Raw genomic sequence first — 25,828 nt, 5'->3', positions numbered from 1 at the left:
GATTTGCCCTTTGAGTGCTTGCCTTTGCACGTCCCACTAATTCACCCTCCCCTAACAGCCTTATGAGCAGCATCTGAATTGAACATGCCCAAAGATATGCAAGAATTAGCGTGTAGCAGTCATTATTTAAGACCCCACATTCTGTGAGCCATCAGCATCTAGCACTTGGCTTATCGCTAAATGTCAGCTCTTAAAAATTGCAATTATAAGGAAAAGCAATTTTAAGTCATTATCATAGGCTTTCTAAAGCACATTTGTTTCTTTCCAGCCCCCATCCTTGTTCTCTCAAGGTCTATGCAACTGAATGCATTGGGACAGCCTGACTTAATAACACCTGTACAATGCTCTGCCTTCTCACCACTCCTCAGAATGATTGTTCCCACACTCATTTTTCTACTGTGAAATGCGCAGGCAGGATTGAGGAGGTGCAAACCTTTTGCTAGAACTCTTTTGGGCTGACCACGCTCCATTGTGCCTCAGCAGCAGGGCTGTTCCTAAACCATGCTGCTGAAAAGCACATACCACACCGTAATGCAGTCGCTATATATAGGCTGTAAAGAGCTTTTGGAAACCATGAGGAAAAGGGCTATTTGATGTACAATAAATTATTAATTGTTATTAGTTACTATCTTGACAGGTTTCTGTTACTCAGCTGTTTTCCATCCCAGTTTGGGAAGGAAGGGTGGCCTCTCTCCCTTCACCATTGTTTCTCCTCTTTTTCTCCTTGCTAAATTTGGGACTATATCTCTGCCTCTCTGCACTTAATGGATAGAAGACTGAGCAGATCTTTGTTCCTACAACCTCCTCCGGCTCCCTTCAGTGTAAAGGGAACAGAAGCAAAGCAGATTCTCAGAGCTCAACATTAGGAAACACTGAAGTCTGGATGCTGCCCACACATCCACTACAGAGATGCAAAGGCACCCCATAAGCTGACCCAAGTATCTTATATCTGACAACAGCACAGCAGTCCAGGCCATCCACTGACAGTACTTCATCTCTTCCTGAATTTATTATATGCCTGGAAAAGCATATCTTGCTTTACAGGTCTTGTTAGAACCCACATGCCTGTTGTATTGCAAGTAGCCTGTGCATACCGGGGCTTTTCCTTTACAGAAGAACTTGATACAGGCAATGAGGGGATGCAAGAGGTGAGCAGAAGCCAGGAGGTTTCACAGCATCTGCCAGGACCAAGCAGAGTACAGCTCAAGGACACTCATCCTTTCCTACTTGTGTAATGGGAACCTGGCAGCCTCTTGCCTGTTTTGATGCTACAGCTGTAACACCTACCTCCCCAGGAAATGCTCCAATAAAAAGTTAAAGTCCAGAGAACAAGGACCTTTACACAGCTCTGCCTAACAGACGCATGCCCTGCAGACCACAAACCACTTTTCAGGGCAGGGATGAAACCACTGTGAAGCAGGAACTGACGCTGTGTGGCTATGGGATGACCACAATTCTGCGCTGAGTTTACTCCACGTATGGCTCACAGGACTGCTCAGTGAGTGACTCCAGCCCCCAAAGAAAAACAAAAACAGAAGGGAGGGCTCACCTGTCCACAAAACAGCTAGAAAATCCTCTAAAACCTCTATACAAAACTAGAGGTTCCCCCACAAATCCAGAAAATTTAATTAACAGCAAAACCTCAAAAACTTCACAGGAGAAGCGAAGCACAGGGCAAGGCTCTGCAAGCAATGGGTTTGAAGTCACAAGCCATTCTGTCAGAGAAGAGACAGCAGCAATGCACAGGTTACCCTCAGCGTGTACAGCAGCTCCATCTAGCACATGCCCCAGTTCAGTGCATCTATTTGCTTGCCTCATCGTACCCAACGGTCACACCGTTCAATTCACAGGGAAGCAGGAAGCCTCCTGCCTTCACCACGCCATGAAAAATAAACCTCATTGCCAGCCATGAGTGCAGCTGAACTACTGTGAATATGATTTACCTGCCAAGGCTGATGAAGATAAACCAGCTTTGGTGCCATTTCAGAAAACCTGCCTGGGTGAGCCCGAGGGATGCTAGGCATGGACAAACATCTATTCCAGTTCGTATTTTGATGTGTGACTGTGCCCACACTTAGCTGTACTCACACAAAAGTGCTGAGGAATGCAGAGATGCACGTGCACATGACAATGTGTGAAACATTTTGCATGTCATGATGGATATTTAGCAATTAACACAGATAGGGCTCAGACAGACAGGGCTCATTTGTAAACAGAGAACCTGATTTGAACAATCGTTCCAAACTTCCAAAGCCAAGAAAAAAACAAGTGGAACAATCTTCATCCAACACTGGAATCACGAGGACTGATTGCAAGATAGGGACGGGGCATTCTTCATTGTAGAAGAAAGAGATGGGAAGGGAGCAGCAAAAATAGAAGGCAAACAGTTGTGTCTCTGTTCAAGAAAAACTGTAAGGAATATTTTCATTTTACTCTAGAGTCACCAGAGTGCGTGCACGTCTATGTGTACTCTACTTCTGTAGAGAGTGCAGCAGAGTGTAAAAGCAGAAATGCAGAAGTAGAAATGAAATAGATTTTTTTTTTTAAATAGCAAACTTAAAACACTGTAAAAGGTTAGAATGATTTAGAACATTCAGCCTGCACAGCCACGCTTGGCTGTTCTCGGTGTACGTGGGAGGTGACTCTGCACACAGGGCTCTTGCAGTGGCCAGAAAAACTTGCTGCTTGCAACCTCTTTCATTTTCCTGCTATCTCCATGAGAGGCTTCTGTGAGAGTTACCTGCTGGCTATATGAGGACAGGGCATAGAGCAGTTCATGCTTCTCTGTCATAGTAAAGGCAAGTAGCAGCATGGGCAGAATAGCTTCTCTCCTGTCTCCTGTGATGGGAGACGCATGCTGCCTGCTCTTCTTGTTTAATCTTCTGAAGATAGTTTGTGACCACATTAATGCCTTGTAAATTTGTCAGTACCTTTCTACAAGGCTGTGCTACTTATAATAAAAAACTACAGTAGCCTCCATAGACTTTGTCATTTTAATTATATCACTGCTGCCAAGCAGTAGGCATGCTCCTTGTCCCTGTTGGTCCAACACTGAGGTATTGATATCAGCAAAATTAATTGGTTACCACCCTTTTGTTACCTCAGAAGCAGCTATCAAAAAGGTGACACCATAGTGTCAACACTACTGATTGGCTGACACCGTGAAAATTAGTACCTGGGATATGGTCTGCTTTAGCAGGAGATAAACTAAATTGCAGATCATCTTCTTCAGCACTATCCTATATACTAAGATCACAGAGATTGGAAGCAGGCACTCAGTCACTCTAATTTGGAAACTGTGACAGAGGAAGTAAAAATAGTAAAAAAGAAAATAATAATCAGATATTCTAGTTTCTGGTTGGCTAGAGGCTACCTACCTCCACTAAATAGTCTCTTATCCTCCTGCATCAGCTACCTAACCTGGAGAAACAGGAGTCACTAAGAACACAAAAGGCAGTGGTAATTTTATCAGAAGTAGAACAACAAACCAGTACTAATGCAGGAAAAAAAATAAATAAAAAAATCAGGTCACATCTAATAACGACCAAATTCTTCATCAGTTTGTCAGCTCAGAAAATTCCACATTAAATAGAAAAAAAAAAAACCACTACAACAGATAACTGCACATGCACAAAGGGAATAAAGCAGCAGTGTCACAGTTGCGTGAAATGGGTGCAGGTTACCACTGTGTGCTGTCTATAAAGGGAGATAAAATATTACCTGAAAAAAGACAGAATAATTGTGAAAGTAGTTTAGATGAGCTCAACAAATGACAGACTGTGTACAGTAAAGAAACTCACTGAGCTTTCACTTAGCTCAAGCATGGCTTGGTGGTTTCAAAAGGGGCATAGGGATTAGCTAAGGAAAGCAGGGCTCAACTTGCATCCCCCCCTCTGGAGGGGCATATATTCTTTGGTTACTATAATACAGAGACAATCAGGATTTTTTTTTGTATTGTTATCCAAGTTGACAGGTATAAATGACTGTGAAAAACAGTCCACTCAGGCGTATCTGGAAGACTCCAGTTCAAGCTATCAGTCAGCGATTTTAGAGGTACAATGTCCACGTGTTTTGAAATTGAGGAAGGGAGCAAGGAAACATCTAACAACTTGAATACAACTGGAAACAATCTCTTTTATGAAAATACAACCTTCACCAACTCTCCACTAAGCAAAGATGAGCTGATAGTGAGCTGCAAGAGGGAAAACAAGAGGAGCATGAGGCTTTGCAGGAACAGTAGCAAACAGTTTACTATGGTTCAGCTCACAATAATCAGCACCACTTGCTGGGATTGTTGAAAAAAATAAACATCTTCCACAACACCCTCTGTTATCAATAATATTGAAGACAGTTTCATGTCAGTGCTGCTCACCTATCTACGAAAGAATGACAGTGGAAACATGTTTTACTGTTCCCTGGTTCATGCTGTGTGAATGCAAGTACCTTGTGATTTAGGGGTCAGATGATTACCAAAAAACGTAATCATTTAACCAAAGCCTACTCTGCCTGTCAATCCAGGCTCTAGCCACGTTCAAGCAGCAGGGCCACATTCTGCTGCACCTCTCTTTTATAGTGCAAGTCCTGGAGGAGAACTGAAGCTGGAATTCATTAAAAAATAAAAAAACCACGCATCACATCTTAATGCTTTGTATTTCTGAATCCTCCCTTATAGCCTCTGAAAAAGTGACAGGCAAAATCTTCTCTACACTGCAGGTAATATAGAGAACCTACACATATGGTGAGTCAGAACATTCAGGGTAGAACAGTGAATTTCCATTCACATCTCAATTTTTAATTGTGTCTAAGTTTCTCAATAAACATCTTCCTGAAATGCAGCATGACTAGATCAGTTGTCAGAAGAAAATGCTTCTAAGGGAAAATTACATGTCATTTGGAAAACCTTTTTACAACTCTTGTAAAAAGTAAAAGTATTTTTCTAGTTTCTTTTAAAATCTTCAAATGTCTCCCACAGAACAGAAGAAAACAAACTATGTCACCTAAGTCTATAAACTCCACATTTGTTTTGCTTTCCCTCAAGGAAGATCTTTATGCAAAATTCATCCTGAAAGGACAGCAAAGCACTTTCCACATTAAGAAAATGGGCACCGTATTGATGTAATTACATTGATGTAGACAGTGCTCCAGTTCACTTTGGAACGGTGGAAGCTCTCCAGCAGATTTACAGGCTCACTGGAGGCCACGTGGAATACGTAACTTTGAAAATCTCACTAATTAGTACAACAGGAATTTTAACTCACCTTATTTTTCTTGTGCTTGTCAGACAATATTCCAGGGCTATAGGTGGAAATGAAGAATTTCTTGCTCAATTCCTGGGCAATAGCTACTTCTGTAGTTGGTTGTTGTTTTTGTTTGTTTGTTTGTTTTTCCAACCCAGAGGGAAGGCAAGGAGAAAGAAAGATTTGAGAGAATTTATGGTAGCATCAGAGTCAGATTCAAATCACTTGATGTCATTAGAAGCAGAGCAGTCCGTTGCTGTTCTTCTCCTCTTTATACTGCCCCTGCAATCCTGCAAAATAAAGTGAGATTACATCTCCGGAAGGCTCTTCTTCCCTCCTTTTCTGTGCTTGTCAACCCACCCGATCATTCTACATAGCTGTTGAGGAGATGTCACCTTGTGTAGTATCCACGGGGTCTTTGACAATCCAAAACAACAATAAAGATAGTGGGGAAAAAAAAAACATCCAAGAGGCAGATAAAGACATGGTGAAGCCAACAGATAAACAACAAAAGGGAAGCAATTGGACTAGAGCGCTTGCTGTTGTTTGTGTGCTCTGTAAATATCATAATGATGAAGAGGAGGCAATAAACTGCTTTTAAGCTCTTTGTGATCTTTATTTCTGTATTCTCTGTCACCCTGGAAATGAACTGTGTGCATTGGAGTTCCTCTCTCTCCCTTTTTGCCCCATTCTTTTCCTTTTTCCCCAGGATTTAACAGAAGTTGTAACCTTTGTGCTTTTCATTGTGCAGTCAGGAAATAAAATTCCACTCAGTTAAGCCGCATTTGTAAATAGAAATGCAGCCATCAGCTCAGATATTTCAAGACAGATGCCCTCTAAACAGTACTATGAGTTGAGGAACTGCTTCACTGTCCTTTACCTGCTCTGGCAGGTAGGACAAAGCAGTAACCTGTAGCTACCACAGTTTGTCAGGAAACAAACAAAAAGCCCATTTCTCTCATATTTAGAGGGAATTCCTCAGCTTAGTGGGATGGACACAAGTCTACTTCTGACTATACAGTTTTACTGCAGCATCTTGAGCACAGAGCAGAGATAAGAGATGTCAACTGCATTAGATTCTTACCACTACATATTAAAGAAGCTTCTGTCTTGAAGAACAGACTGGAAACCACAGGGGAGGAACACCTGCAGATTTTAGGAAGGTTGATGTGTACAGGGACTTCTGGGCTGATCAAGGAAATGCCCATAATTCAAACTCTCTAGCACAATTAAAAGCTTTTTAAAACTCCAGAAGTGCCAGTTGTAAAGAGAATCACTTCTGAGTGAAAGTTCTGAGCCTGTGTGGAGAGGAATTTGTGCAAAGATTAGAAAAGTTCACTGGAGAAAAGCTTTAAATTCACTATTTGGCAAACAGTAGAGGAGTTCTTAGAGTTCTTACATCTCCACCGTAAATCCTTTCAGATGAGTGGTTAATAAATATACCAAAAGAGACAGGAAGGCAAGTCCCCTGTCCCCTGAGGTCAGCTATCCCATGATTACTGATATTCTTCAACAAGAAAAGAATGTTTCAGCATCATTTCCAATGCTTTGACCTGGCTCTGAGAACCTGGGACTCCTCGGCTCCCTGAAGAAGATCTGGCACTTAATGGATCTCTCACATGGACACAGGGCTTCCTTTTGCACTAAACCTCTAACCTAGAGACAACTGTGCTACCTGGCTTGAGTGATATCCACCATTTGAGCATTCCTGACTTAGAAGATGTTTCTCTGTCGAGTAGATTCAGTGCTGGTACAGTGAGAGAAGTACAATTTCTGGGCAGTTTCAGCCCAGCCATACATCTTATGTCACAGATCAAGCCAAATTGGTAATAAATCTCTTAAACTCTGTACGACATGATGCCAGATTCAGCCCTTAGAAAAGGAAGTACAATTCCATTGACTGCCAATGCTTGTTTGCATGAGATTTTATCTCTTTCCTTCTCAATATCCCCAATACCAATGCTCTGTCTGCTTTAACTGCCTCTGAAGTCAATGGTGCTCTGAAAAAAGAGGACATCTGGCTGGAGATGACCAGGAAATGCTATCCAGATAGTATTTTTTTTTTTAGATTGCCAAAATTTTTTCACTCCACACCATGTATAATACAGCCAGAGGCAGGGTAGGCCCAGGAAACATCATGGTGACTGTAATTATTCTTAGTGCTTTCTGCCAGTAACTCCATGGTCAAATTCTGACTGCTTGGCTTGTCTTAGAGCTTCCATGGAGCATTGCGAGTGTCCTCACAGAAATAATGCAGCCCTTCCAGCCCTGAAGGTGTGGATGCTCCCTGCCCTGTATTTCTCACTTAGAACCCACATACATAAGCTGCGTACCAGAAAGCAACAGATTGCCCTCATCAGCACACTCATTCCACATCACCACCAAAGCTCTCTCACGTACACTCTCTAACTAAACCTGCTTGGTCCACAAAGACCATGTAGATGTGGCCAGTGGCAGGGCTGGTAGAGTGAAGCTGAGCAGATGCTCACAGTGAGCATTATGACTTTTACATAAACTGGAGAGCTGTCCAATTCCAGAGCTGCAAGAGCCAGCCAGGGCAGATACCTTAGTATAAATCCCCCACCAAGAGTATGTAAGCCTGCTTAGCTTCTGAGTCAGTCAGTAATGAGTCATTGCCCACTAGGGGGAAAAAAAAAAAAAAAAAAAAACAAGACCTGTCAAAGTTGTTTTTCCAAAAACAAGAAAGAATGATTCAAGCATAACAAATAGGTAGGCATTCAGCTGGATTGGGGAGGTCCTTGTTCCTGCATTTCCCAATTTCACATCCCAAGTGAATGCTCAAGCAGGCCTACGCAACTAACTTTTCTCTCCGCTTCATTATGGGGACAGCTAATACAAAGTAGAATAGCTCCCTCAAGCAGCACTAAGGAAAAGCTTCAGTTGGAGATAAAGAACATAGTTTTTGGGAACAGAGGCAGATGGGGTTTTCTATGCATCTTCCAGCTTCCTTGGTAAAACACTTGGCCACCATGCTTTTTGGTACTCAGGTCCAGCTGGCGTATTTCATCACAGATTCCAACCTGACACAAAAAGCTCCTTCCAGCTACAACTTCAACTAAAATTAGCCAGTTCATTCCTGTGTATCAACAACAACAACAACAAAAATCTGACAAGACTGTCAGAAAAATCTCCCCATTGAGTTTCTGTGAAAGATGCTTCAAGAAATAACATTGATACAAAAATACGAATACCAGATATTCAGGCTACAGGTCAGCAAGAGTTAGATACAGAAGAGTCTGACCTTGTTTCTCAATCTCCATATGCCATACTCATTTGCTATGGAGGCATTCAAACAAGCCAACAGTTGTTCCTTTTCATTTAATCTTTTTGCCAAATAATAAATCTTTCAGACAGCTCCACTGGAATTATTCATATACACAATCGGCTACTGGAATATGTTGCTTTACCAGTTGTTCTTCAGATTCCTAGGGCATTAGGCACTCCTTCAAAGTGCCCGTAAGAGATAGAGCCTGTTCTCTTTACTGGTTTAAGAAGGCAAAAACCTAATTTTTAACTTCAAAGGAGAACACAAAGATGTTGATATGCACAATGGAAAAGAGAACTGTTTACTATTGTACAAGTCATTAAAATAATAGCTCTTTTTCCCCTCCCCCTTTTGTAAGTCAAATGTTTTAGAAATCAATTATGAAATAGATATCAGAGTTTAAAAAAAAAATAAAAAATAGTGCATTGATGGGAGGGCCAAATAAACAAAAAAAAATGCTGAGGATTCTGAAGTTTGACAATCAACAGAAACCTGACAGAAGTAAACCTGGATTGTGCTCTAGGTGCAAGAAATACCATTTGTAGCAAGTGTGACTACCGTAAGTGTAGGCAGCTTCAACACCCAGCATATATGGGTGAAACAGAGACATCTACACTCCTGAAGTCATGAGAAAACATAGCTGGAAAGCATTCCAAAATATATAAGCCTTTTCCTTGCTCTAACCAGTCACAATGGATATTTACCCAACTTTTATTTGTTGCTGTTAAGAAACTTTCAGAAGCTGAGATCCACTTCCCGTCTCAAGCAACCCACTCTAGTGCTTAACTATTCTTACTGCTGGAAAGATTTTCCTGATGTTTAATCTAGATTTTGCCACAATTTAAGCCCATTACTTCCCATTCTATCCCCAGTGGACTTAGATAGCAGTCTATTATCTCCTCAGACACAGGTCTAACAGCAAATTCACTTCCCTCACTGTCAGGCCTGGGCCTTAATTACAAGATGATTTCAACTCTCACAGCTCGTGTTTGTATATACACCATGCATATTTATGGCACATACCAAAGATGACTGCTTTGAATGGATTGCTGTGAGGATCTTGTGGTAGAGAAAACAAATTGCCATTGCTGGCATTAAAGAACAAGAAGCATTTTTCACACACGCTCATAAATACATATTCCACACACACATTTATACACTTTTCCTATTAATAGCTGTGTTGTGTACACAGTCTGACAGATCTGAGGGCAACCCAATGCTGCCATCACCACACTCAGTCCATATCTGAATGCAAGCACCCAAGCATGCACAGAAACACAAAGGTATACGAATGCTTATGGATCTGTGGCACAGACTCGCAGATGGTATAAATCAGTGTCACTCCTACTCAGCCTAACTCCTATTCAAGTTGGCCATAAGGTAAGAACAGACAAAGACGCAGCTCCCTATGTCTGTACAGCCATATGGGCAGCATACCCAGGCAAGTGTGCGTTGCACACCTTCCTGGCCTGATAGATGCTGCAGTACAGCTGCCAGCCTGGCCACCAAGAGTACAGGCTTCAGTACCAAAGCTCCTGTCGGTGGAAAATTCTGGCTTAGGCACAAGAGGAAATACTGTGAGCAGCACAGCATAGTACAGCAGAACACTGTTGAACCAATTAGGGTTAACACATTTCTGGTTAATGAGAGGTGCCGGTCATGATTGTAAATTAATATTTTCCAGTGGCTACCCATGCACTCAAGTGTCAGTATTGATCAAACTTACCTCTGCCCAGTTAATGCTGATGGATTCAACAGCAACATACGCCTGCTCATCTGTTACCCAATTAAGAAAAGCCCTTGACTCATCCTAATAGCTGTATTTATTGTCATCAGATATATTGATATATCTCCGTGCCAACTGCAAGCCAACATACACATGCAAGCACATGCAAAGGATGTGAAGTTGCCCTGGGAATTCTCCCAGCTCAAATTGCATTGAAAAAGCACTTTGTCAGCCTCCATGCTATTTTGTCCAGATGGACAATATTTTCCGTGGGGAAAGAGAAAGTAAAGGATACTCCCTTCTCTAAGCTTACTAGCTAGACTTTTTTTTTTTTTCCTTTGCATTAGAGAGCAGGAAATGCATCAAGCTTCACAAATAAGCTGCTTGGCTGTTAAAGGACGAAAGCAAATGAAAGCTTCCTGTTGCACGTGGAGTCCAGCACGTGAGAAATGCTAGCCATGTAAGAGAAATGCCCACAGGAGGAACCAAATAAGGATTAATGAGCATCTTTTTATATGGTTCTCTACCATGCTGGCCTGACTTTGAATCGGGAATCAAAAACTGCTGGGTAGCTAATGGGTCTTGGGTAAGGGACACAACAGCAGCTGTCTGCATAAAACAAACGAAAAACTCAAAGGACTGTAGCAACATTTAACATTTTCTTTGCAGTGCAAGTTCTTTCCTGAAATGGACACCTGTGATTTAGAGAGCCCAAGAGCATCTGCCCTTTCCTGGAAGCACACAGACTCTTGTCCCTACCAAATGGACTATTAAATGTAGGAAGAGATGAGAACCCCATTTTCCTCAGAAGGTCATTCTGAACTAAAACAGAAATGAAAGCTCATAGGAGGGTTGTTCATCTCTGCTGCTAAAGCACAGCCCTGCCAAGCCCAGCCAGAACACCCATCCTGCACAGCTGAGATTGCATGCTGTGGTACATAAAGCTGAATGGGAAAAGAGCTGTGAATGAGATGCCTAATGCTCCAGAAGTTTAGAAAGCAGTTAATACAGGCCTCTGTGCCTACTCATTAAGGATCCCTTTTCTGAACACAAATGAGACAGCACCATCTGACTTGTGCAGAGGCTGCATTTTGTCCCAGGGAGCTAGCTGGAACCTCAAGTCATCAACAAAAAGTCTGTCTGGTGTTTTCCAAATGTTTTGTCAATTGTTCCTCCAATTTGACAGATGCTCACGAGGCAACTTGTGGGCCTGAAAGCATCTTAGCAGGCCACAGTCAATGGCAGTTCATACTGAGTAACCAAAGTTTGAATGGGATTTTGAAAATGGATCTTTTTAAGCTACCCGAGGTGGAACTCTCAAGCCTGTTGTCACACAGCAGTGGCAGCTGCTCCCTGTTGCTGCTTCTATCCAATCTGTCCTTTAGATAGGTGAAGGACACCTATCTCCAGGGCTCTCCATTTAGTACTTTTCACCATCCTCTAAATTAAAAAGTGAGCCATTGACAACGCACCTTACTAAATGACACTTCTCCCTCCCCATCCTACCATGGCCATGTTTTAAACAGACACAGACACTTTGCTGGTGTCTTTTTAATTTGATTTAACTAAAAAAATAACACACAAAGCCATTTGGCCTCGTGCCACTCACACTGCTACAGAGTGGTATGAGTTATGGGGTAATATTTCATACCCTGTTGTGTCTTATTACTTAACTAATAACAATATTTACCCAGGGTTTTCCCCAAGCAACTCAGACAGGTTTAAAAGAAATCTTGATTAAAGAATGACAGCCAAAGTATTGGATGTTAAGTATAAATAAGAGTAATGTGAAGAGAGTGGAAGAGTTTACTGTTGCATCCTGGTAGTCTGCAGTAAATCAGAGTAATATGAAAGTTCCTTTTTTTCTGGCAGGCCTCCCCATTTGCCGGCTCTGCCTGCAGCCCAGGTAGAGATCTGCTTCCTTGCACCAAGTGCAACTGCTGTAGGTTGAAATTGCTATGTGCACCAATAGCATTTACCTGCTAAAGGCTAAACCTTCTGACCTAAGCCCTTAACCACTAAAGCCAAACAAATAATTAACTACCTCCCACGTTTTCTGAGGCCAACGGCTAAGAAATAATTTATCACAAAATAGTACACTGTGTAGCCTTTATTTTCCACCAACTCCTTGCCACTTAATAGGTCACAGCTAGAAAAATTAATTGATATGAAGCAACAGCTCTCAATGTATTATCTGTAGAGCTCACCACCGAGGCAGACAAGGACCACATAAATTACATGGAGTGCATGCTACAATTAAAAGCACCCCCATTTGTGTTAGAGAGGATATGACACTTTTACTCTTTAATCAGTTAAACAGCAACTGCCTCACGGGTAGAGTATTCCATGTTCCTCCACTTTGAATTTCAGCTGAAATAGTCCATGTTGCATTCAGTTCAAGGCAGGAATATAGAACTATCAGAGCCCTTGTCTCACTTCCTTTGGTATTTCTCCACCTGACTCAGGGACTTAAGCCACGCATCCATTCAGCTAAGAAAAGCACTGCAGATTCCTTCCAACCTAATTCAGAAAATAATGTAAATAAAAGGACTCCTGTCTAAAGTCCATGAAAAATAGATTCAAATTTATGTTCAAGTTTCTATTTTCTGGCTGCCTCAGATCAGAAGGGGAGTAGGAAAAAAAAAAAGCAATGCTATTTTCTGCATCTTCTTTATCTCCCCATGGATACTTTCCTTCCACAAGTTCACTAGACTCTGACAGGACTCTCCAGTAAGAGTGGCTAAAATCACAGCCCTAGCAGGGATGCATGCAAGCCAGACCTGAGCATTCTAAATAATGTAATTTCTAAATAATGTAATTTCTGTAGAATTATCCCAGCTGATAGATGGGCAAAATCCCACTGCTGTTACTCAGATGAAACACCATTCCAAGATGCTGAAAGTTTTGAGCAAATAAAGGCTTTAAGGTTTGGGCTAAAAGCAGTAATTTTGGAGCAGACATCTTAACGAATGTGAACCTCTCCTGACAAGGGGCTGGGACACAAGGTGCTCTTATGCTGAGACAGTGTAGGATGGCATCAACAATCTGCCACAGGCTGCATTCGTGAGCCATCCACAGCTGACAGTGGCTGGGAAACAGAAGTGAAACAACTACCTACCTCTTCAAATTAGGCACTACAGAGTTTACCTCTTCATCCTTCACTACTACAGCAATCCCTCATCTTGCTTGCACATTAGAAGGCTGTGTTTGAAATGCTTACTCCTTTTCAATGCAAGAGCTTTAATACCACAGGAGAACACGTGTGTGAGTACCCAGGCACTATTTACCTTAGCTTTCTGACATCTGTGCTCAAGCAAGTTTTACTAGGCAAAATGACAGTAAATAGTAAAGAGCAGGGAAATGCTAAGATCCTTCTTTCTCTTCTCTCTGACAGAGAAAGGAGACCTATGAGCCAAGGAAAGTGGCATGTGGAGGTGGTACTGATGAGTAACTATGACAGCAGAAAACGGGACACCATACATTATTTAGGATATTAATTCCAGCCAAGGGAATATAATCTTCTTTACACTGTACTGAAATCAACTGTGTTTGCAACAAGTTTTACCCCCATCTTATCATACACTGCTCACTTTCCCACATGTGCTTCCAGTTACTGCATCTAAGTCCAACTTTCCTGTCCCCAGCTCTGTAATCCATCAGGTCCTATCCAGTCTCTTCCCAGACCCCTCCCCCCCCCCCCCTCCCCCCCCTTTTATTTATTTGTTTTTTTAAAACCTACAGAAGCACCTATAAGTCTCACACCAGTTTCAACTTTCTACAGCTCTGTCAGTTCTGGCAGGGAATGGAGACCCCAGTGATTCAAAGCTGGCTCACTATTAACACTGCCAGCTGTTTCACCGCCCTGCCTCTCAGCACGCCAACCAGAAAAGCCTTTGTTCTCCAGGACACCCTTCCCAACTGATTCTGACTAGGTGGCTTATCACTCAGCAACAGCAGCAGTGTTCACCCTGGCAGTTTTCCCCCCCCCCCCCCCCCTTATACCCCAGTCCTTCTTCTGTGCTAGGAAAAAAAAAACAAAACCTTCATGCTCCTCCTCTGGTTCCCTACTATTTATCTTTTATTTCTTTCTTAATGGGTGGAAGGAATTGTACCATCCCTCTTGGCTCAACTACTTATGCCAGGCATTTTCTATCACCCTGCAGCAGATAGAGCTTGTGAGGAAAGAAGAAATGGCCTTGGGATAAGAGATCACATCCTTGTGAATTAGCTTACAGTCCAGGGTCTAAAAGCCACTGCCAGAAGAGGATAAATATGGTAAACAGTATTGGTCTCTATTAGGAAATCAGGGATTCTACTTAAACATATTCACAATAACAGCAGGATGAAGCCCCATGTTCCCCACAGATCACTGCACATACTCACAACAGGCCCAAGGCATTTGGGATAACTAGTTTAAATGGGTCCAGGGCTTATCCATCAGAGTGAAAGCACCCAGACTGATCAGATTTCAGCCCAAGAGCAACATGAACTGCTCGTCTTTGGAGTTACAGGACAAGTGTCAGTAGAAGCATGGCAGAGAGGATATGATGCCCCAAACTACAACCACGAGTCCTTGCAGCACCTCAAGCCATTGCTGTTGCAGTTCTTGCAACTTTCATCTTTTACTCCAACACAAAACAAACATCTAAACCAGAGAATGGTCACTTCTGTTCTCTTAGCCTGAGGACTTAGCCCTCAAGGAGGGCTTGCAAGGATTATGTGTCACAGTTGTTTTATATTTCACTGACACATCCCTAATTTTGAAAGTACTTGCCTTCCATTTACCAGAGATCTTGTACTACTTCTGTTAAGTGTCAGAGTAATAGAATCAGAGTGGCTTGGGTTGGAAGACATTTTAAAGACCATACAGATCCAAATACCTTCTGTAGGAAGAATTGCCACCCATCTGGTCAGGCTGCCCACAGCCCCATCCAACCTGGCCTTGAGTGCCTCCAGAGATGGGGCATCCAAAGCTCCTCTGGACAGCCTGTGCCTGTGTCTCACCACCTTCTCAGTAAAGAATTTCTACCTAATATCTAACCTAAATCTCCCCTCTTTTAGTACAAAACCATTGTCCTATCACTATTAGATTGTGCAAGAAGTCAGTCCCCCTCTTCTGCTCGTCTGCCCAGACAAGCCCAGTTCCCCCAACCTTTATTCATAGGAGAGGTGCTCCAGTCCTCTGATCTTAGTGGCCCTCCTCTGGACCCATTCCAAGGGCTCAGATGAGGTAAGGTCATCTGTCCAGACTTCACTTCTTCCTCACTGGCTGGGTTTCTTCTTCCAAACTTCTCATCTGATATGACTGGGAGAAGGAAGCTAAATGCTTCGGAAGAGTAACCTTTTCACAAAAGGCCTTGGAAAAAGAGAGGGCTCCAGGGAGACATCATTGAGGCCTTCCAATATTTGAAGGGAGCTTAAAAACAGGAGGAGGAACAGATGTTTACAAGGGTGGATAGTGATAGGACCAGGGGGAATGGTTTTAAACTGAAACAGGGGAGGTTTAGGTTAGATATTAGGAGGAAGTTTTTCACACAGAGGGTGGTGACGCACTGAACAGGTTGCCCAAGGAGGCTGTGGATGCCCCATCCCTGGAGGCATTCAAGGCCAGGCTGGATGTGGCTCTGGGCAGCCTGGGCTGGTGGTTGGCGACCCTGCACAAAGCGGAGGGGTTGAAACCAGATGATCATTGTGGTACTTTTCAACCCAGACCATTCTATGACTCTATGATTTGTGTGCAGTCCCTTTCTGGGAACAAAATGGTCACCAAATCCTGCAAGAGAAGGTAGAAAACACCAACTTTATAGCTATGCATGCTATTTCTGAGAAGCCAAATATACCAAAAGACAAATTTGTATATCAAGACCAGAAAGAAAATTATGATTTTGCGTGATTTCTTAAGTACACCACATTGAATTTCAATTAAAAAGTTCTGTATTAAGCAAAGTGTCCATGTTTAACCTAGAATCCTTCTTCTAGACAGCAGCCCGGTCTGGATTTGAACATCTGATACACAGGAAAACTATCATTTCTCTAGTTGTTTTATTCTGATGGAAAATTATCTTCATTAAAGATGTTTTATCCTTTTCCCTGAGCACCTTGGTTCTGTGCACACTGTGTAGCTTGCTACTGTAGTGTCTTGCCATTGCTTTCTCCGCTGAAGTCTTCTTAACCAGATAAGGAAGGCCTATGGTTAAGATCCTTCTCAGTCTTCCCTAAAGACATTGAATTTCCTAAATCTTTCATTCTGAGCCAGATTTCTGTTTTGCATCATACCAGTGGGCTCACATCTGAAGCCATTTGTTAACAGGCTATTGATATACTTCATAACACAGTTCACATGCAAAAGAAACTACTGCCTTTTTTTCTTTTTTTTTTCCAAAAAACAAACCAAGTTTCTAGTTTTTTGTGTGCTTGATTTCTCACTCTTAATACTACACATAACTACATACCATACGTAGTAAACATCACACACACACAGGAGACTCTTAAAGGTCAGAAATTAAACTAGAAAATATACACTGGAGAAACCAATCAAAGTCTATTAATTTATTTTCCTTCCCATTTCCACCTCTGCATACCAGATGCTACGGGGGCTTCAAGTACCTTCCCTAGTGATATATTCAGTTCAAAAAGAACGGCCTAACTGATGATACTATCACTTCTTTCTTTGGAAAACCATATCCTGCAAGGCTTAGGGGAAATTTTTCCTATCATCTAATTTATTCTGTGGTTAACTTCATCCCATTTCTTTTACACTATTAAACTATGTAAATTTTCTTCTGCATCCCTAACCAATGTAAACTTCTTCCTGTTTCTTCTACACCCTTAAACTGTGTCATGTGAATCTTCTTACTTCTACATCCCACAGCAATATAAACTTCATCCTATTATTCCTTCTTCCCTAAGCCAACTTAACTAATAACCCTTTGTTACTCCTGCATTTCAAAGCAAGCTCACTTCTCTTGTGCCCAATCCTTTAAGTGCTTGCAAAGAATCCTAGTACTCTAGATGGATTGGTCAACTTTACACTTGCTTATTTTCAGTTTCCATACATCATTGTCAATAAAACCTTTGCATTTATTTCATCTCTGGGACTCATTTTGAATTACGCTATTTTGAATTCCAATTTGTCTCAAGTGAGACTCCATTACTGCCAGCCATAGTTTCCATCTTGCCCATCCAGGACTTGCTACCTTACCTTATAAATCACACAATCTCAAATGATACCAGTTTCCATCAAACATCATTTGATTTTGTCATGCAAATACTGTTAAATTTCACCGAGTCCAGAGATAACTCATATCCAGAATATATGCAACAAAGTGCACATAAACAAGCATGCCACAGAATCACACAATCACAGAATTGTATGTCAATGCAGAGCCATGAATGTTAGCTAAGCAATAGTACAAATGGCTTTTTTCAGCAACAGAAAAAAAGAATAGCTCATCAACCAAGTTCTGAACTTGGTTGGACTTTTTGTTTTTAGTCTGGGACAGTGTCAAAAATCTGAGACTTGTAAAAAAAAAAAAAACATAGGATCATTATGGTTGGAAAGACATCCAAGATCATCAGACTCAGCCACTGACCCACATCCACCATGCACACAGTGTCCCTCAGTGCCATACCTCTATGTTTCTTGAACACCTCCAGGGATAGCGACTCCACCACCTCCCTGTGCATCCTGTGCCACTGCCTCACCTCTTTCTGAGAAGACATTTTCTCTAATACCCAACTTGAATCTCCCTGGTGGAACTTAAGGCCATTACCTCTCATTCCATCTGTTCTTTGAGCAGCTGCACGTGCACAGATCAAGACCAATCCAATTAGATGGGACTTCAAATGCCAAAACTTAGAATACATCCAAGACCCTTGCCTAGTGCAGAGAGAATTTGCTGATCTTAGCTTTCTCTACCACAAGATTAAGTGCGATTACAAGTCTTATTTTGCTTCTGACCACTTTGAAGATAGAATCTTGCCTATTATCAGGCAACAGGAAAAGCAAAACGTGGCCCAGCTTCGCAGTCAGTATAAGATACTCTTAAGATACAAGTCCTCTTGTGAGCATGAGTTCTGACATCTACTACTAAGCAAAAGAACAGCAATGCTTGCACGTGGTTTAAAAGCCAATCCAGCATACAAAGATCTTTAGGAACGCTCAGAAGATATTTAGGTCCTGCTTCTCTTAAGCAATGACCTGTGTTCTGCTGCTAGAAAAATACCTGATGCCCTACATAGAAAGGTTTCAATAGCAGTTACCCTACAAATGCAGATGACATTAAAAAAAAAGATTTTGGATTTGACCAAAGTGATAGTGGAGGAGAAAGTATAGGTGCCTTGTTTGCCTAGTTTTGGCAACACCATCACAAAAAAATTCCGTTCTGGCTAAAATCCAGTTTTTTTGGCCCAGCCACAACAGTAAATAAGCCATTCTTCAGCTAGGTCTGTCTGGAGCCAGAAGTGAATTAATTCTTGGCTGAAATCTTTTATCAGAATATACTCATTCAAGATAGCCAACGCCTCAGTACATAGCAAAGATTCCCCTTTGAGGCACATAAACATTTTGTTTCATTGAGAGATGTTTTTCTAGATTTAGAGAACATACTTCTCCCTGGAGCTCAGGTCATGTTTGCAAAGCTGAATAAAACGCTATAAATCTCCTCTTTTCAGCAGTGGAAAACAGTTGAGAATTAATTCCTCCTGGAGCTTTCTTAAGAAGCTACCTATCTCAGGCTTGGACCTTATACTATTCTTTTGGGTTTAGTATGCCTTCTGTTCTGCCAGGGCTGTTTATCAGGACATGCTGAGGATACTTTAACTTTAGGAACAGGGAACTTCTGCAGTCAGACCAAGACAGATTACTCATGACATCAGGTAATTGAGGTACTTCCCTGATGCTATGCTTAAGTATTAAACATTGCAAGGGATCTGTATACCAGATCAGCTGTACAGGCTTGTTTGTAGTTCAGACAGTTCACTGAATACTCAAGACTGGGGAAAGATACTGTTATGGAAGCATGACACAGGGAAAAGGATTTATGTCCTGAATTAGATTAAAATAGGGTTAAGGACCTTCATCTCCAGCTCAGAGATCACTTTACACAGTAATACACATTACTGAAATTTCACCATGGTAGCTTGGATCCTGCTGTGAATATTCCTATCAGAGCTTCTCTAGTGGGTTAAGAAGAATCTCTATTCTGTGGTCTTGAAAGAGCAATCCCAAAGGCTTGCATTAGCTTAAGGCAAACACTTCAACCACCATCAGCCCATCTGACTACCAAAGAAATCAAAAACATGAGAGGTTTTCGAGCCCTTGAACAGCCCAAATGCTAATCCTCATCACATTGCACACTTCCTGTGGACTGCATTGCTGGCTCCATTAAACAAAGTGGAACATTTGGTCTACTGTATCCAAAGTCTTTCTGGTGCACGCATAATAATTCTGTATCCTCTTGAGCTCTGTTAATAATCTGTATATTTGCTTGCTTTTATTTGGATGCAATGTCTGATCCTGTCTGGCTGCTGAACAGACTTTTCTCAGACAAGTTCAAAATGCATTTGCCAGTACTGTGCCATATGTGCTCCCTCAGACATGCCTCTTAAAAAAAACCTCACTAGATGCTGCTTGTTCAGAATTATCACATGTTCCCTTCAGACACGACAGGTATTGTTAAGCCTGTGACTTCAGCTATTTTAACATAAATGCTAGAAACATTAGTTGAATATAAAAAGCATCTAACCAGCTAGCAATGTTCCAACACAGCAGTTTACTACGCTAGACAATAAACTGAACAGATTTTGGTAGGATAAAATAACAGCAGGAAACATACCAGGGACACAGTAGCCCAAGGAACTTTATTTACAAAGAATCAGGGCAGATTAGAAGGTGATAAATTAGATTCAAAGAGTTGAGCTTAATGTTGCAGGAGTGACATTGTGATCATTTTCTTTCCTTCTTCAGCCCCTCCCTCTCACTCTCATTTCCTTCTTTTTCCTACTGGTGGAGATGCATTTCCACAACATGCAGACTTGCCTGTCCAATAAACCTTTTCTTCTATCAAGCTGAGAGCCTTAAAAGGATGGCATTTTTGGAGAACATTAACTTACACTACATACTCCTTATGAACTGGCGCAGTGCAAGACCACGGAAGCTTCTGCATAAAGCCATGCAACAGCTTCCTACAGCATCCACAGTGAACCTGATAGGTCTGGAGTCCCAAGAGCTTCTACTCAACCAAACATGACTATCTCCAATTTCCTTCTGTAATTGTCCTAAGCCAGAACCTGGGAGCCAAAAAAAAAAAAAAAAAAAAAAAAAACCAACAAAAAACCAACAAAACAATACAGACCAACCAGAGGTATACTAAAACTGTGGTGTATGAAGGAAGAAAAGAGGGGGCAATGCAATGATTGGAGTAGAGGATCAAGGAAGAGAAAGCAAGAGATTTATTCAGCATTTCCTTGTCTGTCTCCTCCACAAACTGAATCACAGAAGCATGAAAGTAGATGTATTGAATCTCAAAGGAAATAAAAGAAGTGGAAAATTAACTACTGATGAAAAAAAAAAAAAAAAAGCTGTGTCCAGGGATTCCTGCATATCAACTCTGAGCTCCCTCTTATCAGCTTAGAATAGAAAAGGCCAGGGGACTGGGGAGGAAAGGTCAAACATGGAGGGAAAACCCAAGCAAGGAAAAAATAAGAACTAGCACGGAAATCAAAGCAAAAGAGCAAAACTGAAAAGAACTCACCCCATTTCAGACAATTTGCATGCACTGCCACAAGTACCACAAGTGCCACAAGTACCATTTCCCAGTTTCAGCATCATGAATGGGTGAAGCTGGCTTAAAGCTGAAGCTTAGAAAAGCCACACCACTTTCTGCTTTTTCCCCCCCTTCATTTGGCAATAGGTAATAACAGTGGGCTGGGGAAACCTAGTACAACAGCAGCTGCAACCATCTGCAGCAGTGCACAGCTGAGCCAACTGTGAAACGCTGCGTGCCAGGCCTGAACCAACCTCAAGAGCTCTTCCCTGCTGGTTACTAATGGCCTAAACACTGTGCACAAAGTTGGCCTGTTTAATTCTGGCTGGCTTCTGTGCTTTGCATTTTCTTGTATCATATGCTGCTGTTTTCCTTTAGCTCTGAATAAGCTTTGACTTTATTTATTCCTGGGCATCTGTATCCACATTGACTTAAGTAACTACCAGATCATGATGGATGGAGTTCTACCTCCACGTCACCACTCTCTGATCATAGATCGGTCTACTGCAATAACCTCCTTAGAAATTGCTAATAAGAAACTAGGATAAACAAATCCTGTTACTATTGCCAACGAGTAGTAAAAAAAGATAACCTCAAAGAATAGCTTCAAGTGGAAATGGTGGCCTGAGCACCAAACAACTGGTTCCTCACAACCACCACACACCAATCACCAACAGCACATAGTGCAAGGCAATCCCCCATTTAGATATCTCCACTGAACCCCAATGCCTGGCTGACAAGGACCATCAGCAATCCAGGAATCACCTTTATTTGGCCAACAATCCAGCTGTTGATATTACCTCCTCAAATCGGTATAACCAGAACTACAGCTCCCTCCCTCAAAGACTAAGCATTCAGTCATCCAGTCAAGGCCAAGAAGGACAGACAGAGACAGGACACGAAGATACGCTGATGATATCACTTAGCAACATCAGCTGCACAAATGCAGATTAAATGACTACCTTACAGAAAGAGCAAACAGGCTGAAAGATCAGAACATTATAAAAGCATATGGGGGAACACAGGGGAAATGGGTTAACAAACATAACAGAACATGCATAATTCTCAGCTACTCAGAAACAGTAATCACAAATCACCTGCCCAGCAACTATCAGAAAGTTTGCCTCATCACTTTCAATAAATGCATTTCCTGCGTACAAATCACAACCAGATTTATTCAACTCAAAGTAACTTTTTGTGTTCTATACACCCAGCTCAGCTCTGGCCTTCCCATACATGAAATTACTTAGTGTTCAAATAACTGTGGAAAGCAGCTGAAGCAAGGAGGCTTTCAGTGTATTGGTGTGCCTCATTTTAACTTGGAGGAGTGTTTACTTCATGTGAGGCTTGACTTTGAAACTACGTTTGAGTGCTGCAGAATTTGTCAGCATTTGTACTTCACTGAAGTTGAGACTCTGCTCCTGTGCTACCAGAAGAAAATTAATGTGGAGCTTATAAACTCACTGGAACAGTCAAGCTCACAAACCCAAGCCCATCAGGATATCCTGTGCACAATGTATTTTTTAGCAGAACAAAAATTTCATTCGTAAGGCTCACAGTGAGTCAGGTCAATTCTGACAAATACTACTTGACAAAAGAAGAAACTGAGGTATGTGGAAAGATGAGTAGAATATACCTAAAAAAAAAATATGTTTTTTTTTCCTTCAACTTTGGAAATGTTACCAGTATTTCCTTTTTTTAAGAGTCCAGGCCTATAAAAATGAACTTTTCCAGAAAATGGACTAACATTGTACTTACAATTAAATGAACGTTTTTTTCTATTTCTGTTTGAATCGATAAGGTATTTCTGGTCAATGGAACCCAACATTTTTTTTTTTGGTTGTTTAGTCATTGAATAAAAAAATCCATTATTCACACAACTCAATCTGAAATAAATAAAAGAGCAAACCAGCTGCAGGCTCCTTAGATTTTGAATTAAAACATCAGGCTACAGGAGTCAGGGCAGAATATTCCATTGCCAGCGATCACGCACTATATAATCCCTTAATTGTAAGCCAACCCCTAACAGTAATTTAACTTTCTCATAACATTATTGGTTTTCAGGTTTCTTGATTCTAAACTGAACTCCCCACAGAGCATTAAGGGCACATGCAGTGAGCTGTAGGTCTGTGAGATGATGGCTATCTAATTCCTCTAATAAAAAAAAGAAAACATCTGTCAGTGAGAGGGAAAAAAACTTGCAACCCAGGAAGCTTTTATCATGTGACAATGACATTGCTGGCTTGTCTATAAGGAATACCTTAAGAGAGAAGTTTCCTTATAAATAAGTGGTAAGAGGAAGAACCTGCTCATTTCTTAAGTAGGCATAGAGAACAGGAGGCCTGGTCTTCAGGCAACCTATTAAAGACTTAGTGAACACACTCCTGCCATTGTGGAAGGTGCCTGGAAGGTGCCCAGACAAGTGCAGACCAGTGAAGAATCTGCAAAGTTGAGAGAGGCTAATTTAATTTGTGTCTCTTTTCCAAAAAGTCCTGTATCCACAGCATCTGAGGGATGCACACAGCAGGGGTTCCAACCCCAAACCTGCATCCTATATCAAATAGCCCACTCAATACAGAGGTTGCTTTATCACCCCAGCACGTTACTACATCTTCCCTCCCTCACTCTTAACCACACTTATGGTGTGGGTCTAGCCCTACCCAGGCAGCCAGGTGATCAGCATTACTCTTTTAGCCTATGTTGGCCAGAAGTATAAGAGAGACATTCTCCTTAGGCTTGCTCACTCACCACTCAACCATAGTGTTCTCTCATTATCATCATCCATGAGGCTGAACCCATAGAAACGAAGAAAGTGGAAGCTATTTTCTGCTGTTGTTTTGAATGTGAAGTAGAGCAGAGACTGGATTTCATTCTCAGGGCACTACAGGGTCACAGGCAGCGCATAGACACCACAATCGCTTATCTCTCCCCAAGGCATTGCACACAAGAAAGAAAAGAGACACATAGCACTGGCCAGGGTTCGTTGCTCTTGGCAAAATGCAGCAGTATCCCAGAGGTGAGTGGCTTCCTGAGCCAGGCTAATCCAAACTACTGGCTCAGAGGTGAAACACTGCACCGTTTTGGCACACGTACAATCAGCTAGACAGTCACAGATCTGCAGCTGTGCAGATTTGGACTAGCAACATTTAACAGCAAGGGTAATTACCTCCTGGGACAGCGTGCCAAGGCTCATGAGAGGCTTCCTTGCTGGACGTTAAGTCAATCCTTTTCCAAGCTCTGGTTCGAACACCCAGGACTTGAAGCAGGAATTACCACAGAGCAACCCCCTTGCCCTGTGTCACGCAGAGCACCAGGGTTTTCAATGCATGTCCTTTCTTAGTCCTTACTACTGACACTTCACATCAGACAGACCCAAGTTACGGATCTTTATCACACAGTGATCACAGCATGAAAAAGTCCCAGAGAGTGGGTGATAATTATACAAGTCTATCCCTGCTATTCAATTTGAAGGCTGCCCATATTGCTCCTGAATGTCTGAGAGCAACAGAGTATCTTTGACACTATAATACAATAGAAAGCACACCAATGATAGCAAGGTAACAAAGACCCTGCCGCAGCAAGTAAGGAGAGGCTTAAACACAGCAGCCATGGATGCAGAAACAAAAGAAGAAAGAAAAGAAAAAAAAAACCACCACTTACCCTTAGTAGGCCTCACGTAGGCAAGAATCTCCAGCAAGATACCCTCACCTCCACTGCCAACAATTAAATAAAGTCTGGGAAGGGGTGGATCCTGGCCCTACCCCTTCCTTCAGGTGCACTGCATGCACCTGAGCTCCCTTGGGTGGCCCTGCCTTCCTACCAGGTGCTCAATCACTGATTCAGGCAATGACTTAGCATTTCTACCACAGGCACTCTTCATCTATTTTTCAGTGTGACAAACTGGAAGAAATGAACCAGTCACAGTCAGCTGTCATACTAAGACTACTTGGAGAAACCAAACAGCTTAAACCTCATTACTCTGCAGGAGTAAGATTGCACACTTCTAGATCTCACTGTCTAGGCAGCCTGACTGAGCTTAGTACTTTTTTCACTACGAAACAATACGGAAAAAAAAACAGTTCACAGCTCTACCCAAGAATACGGTATCCCCACTTGGAGGCTGAGGTGATTCTGCTCCTCTGCTCTCATGAGACCCCACCTGCAGTACTGCATCCAGTTCTGTGGCCCCAACACAAAAAGAACACCAAGCTCCTGGAGCAGGTCCAGAGGAGGGCCACAAAGACGATCAGAGGGCTGAAGCTCCTCCCCTACGGGGTCAGGCTCAGGCTATTCAGCCTAGAGAAGAGAAGGCTCCAGGGGAACCTTATAGTGGCCTTCCAGTACCCGGCGGGGGAGGGGGTTATACGAAAGCTTGGGGGTGGGGACTTTCTATAAGGGCAAGCAGAGACAGGACAAAGGAAAACGGGTTTCAACTGGAAGAGCATAGATTTAGACTAGAAATTAGGAAAAAATTCTTTACTGTGAGGGTGGTGAGACACTGGAACAGGTTGCCCAGAGAGGCTGTGGACACCCTGTCCCTAGAAGCATTCAAGACCAGGCTCGATGGGACTTTCAACAACCTGGTCTAGTGAGAGGCATCCCTGCCTATAGCAGGGGGTTGCAACTAGGTGATCTTAAACGTCCCTTCCAACCCAAACCATTCTGTGATTTTACAAAAGAATTCCTTGCTTTGTGATTCAGAGCAGAGCAGTCCTGGCTTGCACAGGTTTCTTGATTCATTACCTGAGAGAACTGAAAGTTACCATACACTGGATGTTGGGAAAGGCTCAGTTACAGAGTGAGCGTTCTAGGT

The 25,828-nt window shown here is 42.1% G+C and overlaps 1 long non-coding RNA gene across 1 annotated transcript in view; it reads right to left on the bottom strand.

The window, feature by feature from the left end:
* Positions 1-24,744, bottom strand: part of LOC128091451 (uncharacterized) — a 35,520-nt gene extending 10,776 nt beyond the window's left edge. Inside the window, exons 1-2 of the long non-coding RNA XR_008211415.1 lie at positions 24,676-24,744; positions 5,259-5,527 (exon numbers count right to left, since the gene is read on the bottom strand). This is a non-coding gene — a long non-coding RNA (uncharacterized LOC128091451). The remainder of the gene's footprint in view (positions 1-5,258; positions 5,528-24,675) is intronic.
* Positions 24,745-25,828: the final 1,084 nt, after the last annotated feature.

Source organism: Tympanuchus pallidicinctus, unplaced genomic scaffold (assembly GCF_026119805.1).
Source record: "Tympanuchus pallidicinctus isolate F22 unplaced genomic scaffold, pur_lepc_1.0 scaffold10, whole genome shotgun sequence".
NCBI classification, from domain to species: domain Eukaryota; kingdom Metazoa; phylum Chordata; class Aves; order Galliformes; family Phasianidae; genus Tympanuchus; species Tympanuchus pallidicinctus.
Note: the sequence above shows the minus strand (reverse complement) of the source record. Positions and strands in the feature narration are given on the sequence as shown.